The sequence below is a fragment of the Bubalus bubalis genome, chromosome 10 (assembly GCF_019923935.1).
Source record: "Bubalus bubalis isolate 160015118507 breed Murrah chromosome 10, NDDB_SH_1, whole genome shotgun sequence".
Classification (NCBI taxonomy): domain Eukaryota; kingdom Metazoa; phylum Chordata; class Mammalia; order Artiodactyla; family Bovidae; genus Bubalus; species Bubalus bubalis.
Genome location: NC_059166.1, coordinates 97,159,682 through 97,169,155, shown reverse-complemented (window position 1 = coordinate 97,169,155; position 9,474 = coordinate 97,159,682).

Here is a 9,474-nt window from a genome sequence, read left to right as displayed (position 1 = left end):
TGGGAGTTTTGAAGTATAGAATAGGCATAATCATCACCACATTTGTCTAAATCACTTGGTTTGAGGCACTCTTTATGCACCTGAAATCTGATCAAAGTGACCTGAGAATGCCCTCAGGGAGGTATGACTGGGTTTGACTGTAACTAAGGAAACACACATTAACATAATTACATTGAAGTCTTTTCGAGGAGCTTGACAAATATACAAAGAGAAGGGAGATAAACTAATAAAAAGGAAGAAACTGAAAGACAAAAGATGTTCCTTTCTCTAGAATTAGTCAGAAGAGAATGTGCCTAATTTAAATAAATAAACTTGGATTCCTGGTAAGCTTCACTAGCATGAATCCAGTTTTGACAGTTAGGCTGTAATGAATTCACCAAAATAGTGCCACCCTGTAGGGATGTGTTTGATTGGCCAGCTGGTGTTTTTCAAGTGAATTTTCTCGGAGTCATTAGCATGCAGGTTCCCCAAACACACAACTTTACAGAGTGCAACCTTATCTAATACTCTCCATTACACAGGCTTGTTTAGACTGTAACCTAGTTATTCCAAAACCATATTAAAATGTCTCACATTAGAAGAGAAGTCTTTGGCATTCGCATTTTTGACTCTTGTAAAGTCTCTTCTCTGGATGTTTGCCCTTTATTTATTATATTAATAGCTGTATTTTCATACATACACACACAAGCTAAATATTTTAATAGATAGAAAGATAAATGTCCCCCTAAGAGATACAGCCTCATTTTACTATTCTCCTTTACAGTAAAATCCCTCAAGAATGCTATCTATGTTGTCTTCAATTCATCTCCCATTCTCTGCTTAGTTCACATTCATCTCTCCATAAAATTAAGAAAACGTCACCAATGCCCTTAATGTTGCTAAATCCAAAGGTCAATATTCTGTCTTCATTTCATGTGATCTATCAGCAGAATTGCATTTTGTTGATCATTTCCTCCTCATCAATACTCATTAGTCTTTGTTTCTCAGAACTTCATATAATTTGGAAGTCATTTACAATTCACCAATTGTTCTTTCTTAGGTTCTTCTGATGATTTCTCCTCTTTTCAACCCTTCACATCAGTGTACAGGCAGTTCTGATCCTCTCTTGTTTTGTAAAAATGCACATTCCCTCAGTATCTCAGGGCTTCCACATGTCATCTACATCAGGGGCCCCTAACCTCTGAGCCATGAAGCTGTACCTCCTGTCATGCCAGTGGTGACATCAAATTAGAAGTAAAGTGCACAATAAATGTAATGTGTTTGAATTATTCTGAGATCACCCCCCACACAGGTCTGTGGGAAAACTGTCTTCCATGAAACTGGTCCCTGGTGCCAAAAAGGTGGGGGACTCCTGAATTTTACATGACAAAAGAACTTCAAAATTTTGTATCTCCAGCTTAGACCTCTCTCTGTCCCATCTCATCAGTTTGCCTGACATCTTAACTTGGAAGTCTAATGTCCATCTCAGAATCATCTATAAAAGCTGAATTAATAATCTTTTCCCCAAATCATGCACCACATTTCTTTCCTTTGAATCTATAAATAATCAATTGTCCCACTTGATCAAGCCCCTCAAAATTGTATCCATCATTGATTCTACCTTTTCTCTCAAGTCCCTACATTAATTTGTCAGGATTTTTTTTTAATCTGTCAGTAGTGTCAAATTATATTAGGAAGTTGACCAGTCCTGATTACCGCTACTGCCTCGTCCCTTGTATAAGTTATTATGATCTCTCACTGACATTGTTGCTGTCAGGAGACTTCTTGACTGCTATCTCAGATTCCACCCTACTTTGCTGCAATGTTCTCACTGCACAAAACAATGACATTTCCAAAATGCAAATTCACTTCAGTTCAGTCACTCAGTCATATCCAACTCTTTGCGACCCCATGGACTGCAGCATGCCAGGCTTCGCTAACCATCACTGACTCCTGGAGCTTGCTCAAACTCATGTCCATCAAGTTGGTGATGACATCCAACCATCTCATCCTCTGTAGTCCCCTTCTCCTCCTGCCTTCAATCTTGCCCAGTATCAGGGTCTTTTCTAATGAATCCATTCTTTGCATCAGGTGGCCAAATTATTAGAGTTTCAGCTTCAGCATCAGTCCTTCCAATGAATATTCAAGACTGATTTCCTTTAGGATTGACTGATTGGATCTCCTTGCAGTCTATGGGACTCTCAAGAGTCTTCTCCAACACCACAGTTCAAAATATCAATTCTTCGGTGCTCAGCTTTCTTTATAGTCCAACTCTCACATCCATACATGACTACTGGAAAACCATGGCTTTGACTAGATGGACCTTTGTAGGCAAACTAACGTTTCTGCTTTTTAATATGCTGTCTACGATGGTCATAGCTTTTCTTCCAAAGAGCAAGTGTCTTTTAATTTCATGACTGCAGTCACCTTATGCAGTGATTTTGGCGCCTTCAAAAATAGTCAGTCAGCATTTCCATTGTTTCCCCATCTATTTGCCATGAAGCGATGGGACCGGATGCCGTGACTTTTGTTTTTGAATGTTGAGGTGTTTTGTTTTGTTTTGTTTTTTTCCCCTGTTTTTATTTTTTTATTTATTTTTTTTTTTACTTTACAATATTGTATTGGTTTTGCCATACATCAACATGAATCCGCCACTGGTATACACGTGTTCCCCATCCTGAATGTTGAGTTTTAAGCCAGCTTTTTCATTGTCCTCTTTCACTTTCATCAAGAGGATCTTTTGTTCTTCTTCACTTTCTGCCATAAGGGTGGTGTCACCTGAATATCTGAGGTTATTGATATTTCTCCTGGGAATCTTGAATCCAGCTTTTGCTTCATCCACACTGGAATTTTGCATGATGTCCTCTGCATAGAAGTTAAATACGCAGGGTGACAATATACAGACTTATTGTACTCCTTTCCCAATTTGGAAACAGTCTGTTGTTTCATGGCCGGTTCTAACTTTTGCTTCTTGACCTGCATACAGATTTCTAGGAGGCAGGTAAGGTGGTTTGAAATTCCCATCTCTTGGATAATTTTCTACAGTTAGTTGTGATCTACACAGTCAAGGCTTTGGCATAATCAATAAAGCAGAAGTAGATGTTTTTATATACTCTCTTGCTTTTTTGATAATCCAGTGAATGCTGGCCATTTGATCTCTGGTTCCCCTGCGTTTTCTAAATCTAGCTTAAACATCTGGAAGTTCATGGTTCACAAACTTTTGAAGCCTGTGGAGAGTTTTGAAGATTACTTTGCTAGCATTATAGGTGAGTGCAGTTGTGTGGTAGTTTGAAAATTCTCTGGTATAGTCTTTCTTTGGGATTGGAATTAAAGTTGAACTTTTCCAGTCCTGTGTCCATTGCTGAGTTTTCCAAATTTTCTGACATATTGAATGCAGCACTTTAACAGCATCATCTTTTATGATTTGAAATAGCTCAACTGGTATTCCATCACTTTCACCAGCTTTGTTTGTAGTGATGCTTTCTAAGGCCCACTTGACTTTGCTTTCCAGGATGTCTGGCTCTAGGTGAGCGATCACACCATTGTGGTTATCTGTGTCATGAAGACCTTTTTTCTTTAGTTCTTCTGTGTATTCTTGCCACCTCTTCTTAATATCTTCTGCTTCTGTTAGGTCCACAGCATTTCTGTCCTTTATTGAGCCCATGTTTGCATGAAATGTTCCCTTGGTATCTAATTTTCTTGAAGAAGCCTCTAGTCTTTCCCATTCCATTGTTTTCCTCTGTCTTTGCATTGATCACTGAGGAAGGCTTTCTTATCTCTCCTTACTGTTCTTTGGTATTCTGCATTCAAATGGGTATATCTTTCCTTTTCTCCTTTGCCTTTCACTGCCTTTCTTTTCTCAGCTATTTGTAAGGTTTCCTCAGACAACCATTTTGCCTTTTTGCATTTCCTTTTCTTATGGATGGTCTTGATCACTGCCTCCTTTACAATGTCAGGAACTTCTGTCCATAGTTCCTCAGGCACTCTGTCTATCAGATCTAATCCTTTGAATCTATTTGTCACTTACACTGTGTAATCATAAGGGATTTCATTCAGATAACATCTCAATGGCCTAGTGGACCATTCAGTGGAGGAAAATGCAGATTGGCTTGTCTCTAAACCTCCCCACAACTCCCCTTTTCTCTTGGAACAAAAGCCCCACAGATCTTTGCCTGATTAACCCTCTAATCTGATTTCCAACTCCTCTTATCACCCTATTCCAACCACACTGGGCTTCTTCCTGGACCCTGAACAAACCAAGCAGCTCTCCTGTCATAGGGAGATTTACACTTAGTTGTCCCTCTTAAAAGAGGGACACCTCCATTGGCAAACACCTCCAAACACCTCCATTTCTGTCTTAATATTTTTGCTCAGCTTTTTAAGTAAATTTACAATCTGAGACACCAGGGAAACTCATTCGCTATATATGCCAACTACCAACTCCTTTTTAAGTCCTACCAAATTCTAATACTCACTTTTTATATTCAACATAACATATTATTTTCCAATAAAAATGACTTTACCTATTTATTACCATTTTTATTTTTGTTGTTTGAATGTCTTCTCTCACTAGCATGTAAACTTCTCCAATAGAAAGAATCTATATTTTGTTTACTACAAAAGTGTGTGTCTAGAACAAACTATAATGTAGAATGCTATGCTATGCTAAGTCCTTCAGTCATGTCTGACTCTGTGCAACCACATAGACGGCAGCCCACCAGGCTCCCCTGTCCCTGGGATTCTCCAGGCAAGAACACTGGAGTGGGTTGCCATTTCCTTCTCCAGTGCATGAAAGTGAAAAGTGAAAGTGAAGTCGCTCAGTCGTGTCTGACTCTTAGTGACCCCATGGACTGCAGCCTACCAGGCTCCTCCGTCCATGGGATTTTCCAGGCAGGAGTACTGGCGTGGGGTGCCATTGCCTTCTCCAATAATGTAGAATAGTTGCTTAGTAAATATTTCCTGAATACTTGAATCAAATATATTGCCAAATGTTCTGTTTTAGTTGCCATTCCATGGTTATGTCTTCTAAATATTTTCTGTCATGCCTTCTATATAAGTCTAATCTATCCAAGAGAATTATAATCTCTTAACCAGTAGTGTCCACATCTCATAATCATTGAAGCAACCATATAGTGGCTGAACAAAAAAGGCATTCAGTATTTTTCCTTTCTACAAACATCTTATATTCTCTGAATATATATATATATATATATATATATATATTTTTTTTTTTTAAGCCAAGGCACGAGTACATCCCAGCAACATTAATCTATTAAGAGCAAGAGCATTTCCTGAAAAGAATGCAAGCAGAGATGACCTGTGATTAGAAATGTCTGGTACACATTTAAGGGAAAGAGACTGAGTTCAGTGGCTAATACTATAGACCCATAAAACTACAGTTCTTAAAGTATCATCTCACTCCTGCTGCTCAGTACCTGTGAAAACATGCATAGGTTAAACAACCTTTCTGTGCATCAGTGCCTTATCTGTAAAATAGAAATAATAGTAACTGCCACATAAGGTGGCTGTGAAAATTAAAGGTTAACTTGCTAAACTGCTTGTTAATTTAATGTCAATATATTAAATTTAGCTTATTATCCAATCAGGCACTCTGAACCTGACATATGTCAGCTCTTCAGGAGTGTGTGACTCGAAATTTTTACATCCATTTATCTGAGAATTTTATTCCTGCTTCTTCCATGAGCAATCTCTGTGACCTTGAGTGACTCATTTAAGTATTCTGGCTTTTGTTTATTTACCACTAAAAGGAAGAAATTGATGTTTGATGATTGTGCAGATCCTGAATAGCACTAAAAATGCATGCTTCGGTGAATGTTCAGGAGAAAGAGAAATGCAAACATTTTCACACTAAAATCGGTTATTGGTCATTGAGCATAACAGTCCTGGGATGATCTTTCTTTTCACATCAATTCTAATGCTTATATTTGGGGTGAAGGTGAGATTTTTAGTTCTGTATTGATTAGGAAACTTAGCTGATGTTCCTCTTCATCCTCTTTATAGTCCGCACTTCTGGATATTGAGAAGTCAGGGGACAATCAATGGGCTTGTGGGTTAGTCACTCAGTCATGTCTGACTCTCTGTGACCCCATGGACTGCAGCCCACCAGGCTCCTCTGTCCATGGAATTCTACAGGCAAGAATACTGGAATGGGTTGCCATTTCTTTCTTCAGGGTTATATATGCTATGCTCTGCTATGCTAAGTCACTTTAGTCGTGTCTGACTCTGCGTGACCCCATAGACGGCAGCCACCAGCCTCCCCCGTCCCTGGGATTCTCCAGGCAAGAACACTGGAGTGGGTTGCCATTTCCTTCTCCAATGCATGAAACTTAAAAGTGAAAGCAAAGTCGCTCAGTCATGTCCGACTCTTAGCGACCCCATGGATGGCAGCCTACCAGGCTCTTCCGTCCATGGGATTTTTCAGGCAAGAGTACTGGAGTGGGGTGCCATTGCCTTCTCCGTTATATATAGTAGCATGTATATATTCAATCCAAGTCCTGATTTTTCCTCACTTGCCATCCTTTCACCTTTGATAATCATAGGTTTGTTTTCAATATCTGTAAGTCTGTTTCTGTTTTGTAAATAAGTTCATTTGTATCATTTTTAGAAAACTAGGAGTAATATGACATTTGCCTTTTTCTATCTGACTGCCTTCACTTAGTATGATAATCTCTAGGTCCATCTATGTTGCTCCAAATGGAATTATTTCATTCATTCTTTCTTTAAAAAAAAATTATTTAATGACTTCTGCATATTTTTATTTATTTGTTTTTATTTTCTGGCTGCTCTATGTGGCATGTGGGATCTTAGTACCCCAACCAGGGATCAAACCCATGCCCCCTGCAGTGAAATCCAGGAGTCTTAACCACAAGGACCAGCAGGGAAGTCCCTATTTGTTCTTTTATGTAGTTGAGTAATATCCCACTGTATACATGGACCACAACATCTTTATCCATTCCTTTGTGGATAGACAATCAGAAGATAAGACAAGGACAATGGTAGTGATATAAATGAGATGATAATCAGTATAAAAAGCAACAAGATTGGCCTGGGCCCTGAGGATGATGCTATCTATCAGATATGCTGGTGCATTTCTGCTGAATACCAGCCCTGAGTGTAGGAAATTATTGGAGGATCAAGAAAGGTCAAAAAGGATTAGAAGAAGGAATAAATAAGGAGAAACTCAGATCATCCTGAGCATAATCAGAAGTTTAATTAAATAATGTCTAGAAATGAGAAATGCAAAATTCTCTGGCATAGTATTCCTTTCAAAATACTTTGTGACTGCCATGCACCCTACCTTAGTCTGTGTAGGCTACTACAACAAAATACCAGGCTGGGTTTAAACAATAAAAACATATTTTTCTCAGTTCTGGATACTGGAAGTCCAAGATCAGGATACCAGAATGGGTTGGTGAGATCCTTCTTCCAGGACATGGATTTATCAGTGTGGCCTCACAAGATGGTAGGCAAGGAATCTCTCTGGCACCTTTTTAATTTCATAAGATATTAATTCCCTTAATGATATTCAACCCTCAGGACTAAAGCACCTCCAAAGAGCCCCCACCCCCAGCTACCAAGGCCATTACATCTCCCAGAGCCCCACCTATTACATCAGCATTAGAATTTCAACATGAGGATTTGGGGAAGATACAAACATGGAAACCATAGCACAACCCAGCACTCTGAGCCCTCAAGATAGGGCCCAAACTTCTTCAAAGACATCAGTGACTTAAGAATATTCTCTGACAGGAAACAGTGCAGATACATCAACAGAAGTTTTGTTTTCATCACTCAGTGTTAGAAGAGCTATTTTGATCTCAGTAGATATGAACTTACTCTACAACATTCCACACAGTGATGTTTCTGCTCCTGTCTCTCTTTTCTACTCCTTTGCACTGTAAATGAGCAGGAGCTTGAGCGCTTGTGAGCCCCCTTGACAGCTGATGCTCCTGTATGCTCACTGCCACTTGGCTCCTGGCTTCTGGCAGCTCACACTGGCAAGAGTAGCTCCCATGGATTCAAGGCTCAGAGAAGCAAATGCATGCATCACAGCAGTTAGCAAACAGGTTCTAGTCCAGAATGCTGGGCTTCAAAGAATTCCCCTGATACTTACTAAGTGTACAATTGGACAAGACACTTAAATCTCCATGCCTCAATTTCCTTTCTGCAAAATCAGGATAATAATAGTACTTAACTCATACCACTGTCTGAGGGTGGAATGAGTTAACATATGTAAGATATTGAGATCAGTCCATGGCACTTAGCAGGCACTCAGCAGGTGTGCAGCGACTTATTAGTAAGCTTCAGTTAACTAATTTATTAATGATAAAAATATTCATAGAAACCTGAGTTTGCTTTTGAAATTTTCTCTTTTATTCTAGAAAAAAAAATTCCTTTTCCAAAAAATCACCAGTATACTCTGAATAAAGTTAAGACCAGCATTCAAGAATATATTTTTCCATATTATTCAATATACCACTCCTTTAACTAGCAGCCTTCATATTTTCAATGATTTTTATGATTTTGCATTATCATGGTTGCAAATACATGCATGAAATTGGAACTTAGCTCACAATATGTCACTTTTAAAATCATAAAACTTCTCAGAATATAATGATGAAATTGAGCGGGATGCTATGACCCTTGCCTGCCATGTCCTCTGCCTGCCTGCATTTTGTCAGCAGAAAAACTTCAAAGAATAAATTTAATCAAAGAAGTGAGTAAATGCAGGAGCAAAGTAAAACAGTCAAATAAGCTAAAATAATAATAATTCAGTCAGTAGGCAATGAGGGGATGGTACCAGCCCTTGGATAGACATCTGCCATCCCTCCTTCTCTCCCCAGTTGCTGGCATCTAAAATATAAGCAAACTTTTCTTTCCACCAACTTTGTTTCTTGGCTTTTGAGTAGTGAGCAGTCAGAACCCACTTTTGGTTGCAATGATACTATACTAAACCTGCTTCCAATGATTGGTATTAATAATATTAGAGTACAACTATTGTGCTAATGCTTAAGAAATACTTAAAAAGGAGTTTTAAGCATGTACTCATTACCATGAAAGTAAACCAAGGTGGCCCAACTGATTTTGGTTACACAAAGGCAATTTCTGACCCCTGGCTCTGCAATGAGATGGAAGAGAAGGCCAACTAACTTTGACTCCTTCTGGGACATTGATCACCATTACAACAAGGGAGGAAAGGCAAGGTAGTCACCCCAGAAGCTTATTTTCTTCTTCTACTCATGATGCCTATAATTCCAATAGCTGCCAATCCAGAGGTAGTTTTACCAGTTTAAGGATATCGATAGCATTTCTTAAAGTCCTTTGTTTTATATGCAACTCTCATGCATTAGAATAAGAAAGTAAAGCAGTGAAACATTTATATGGTCAGAATATTGGTATTGTTCTTTTTTTCTCCTTGAAAACTGAAGTTTAAGATAAGATTGTGAATATGTTTAGCCCAAAATGAATTATGAA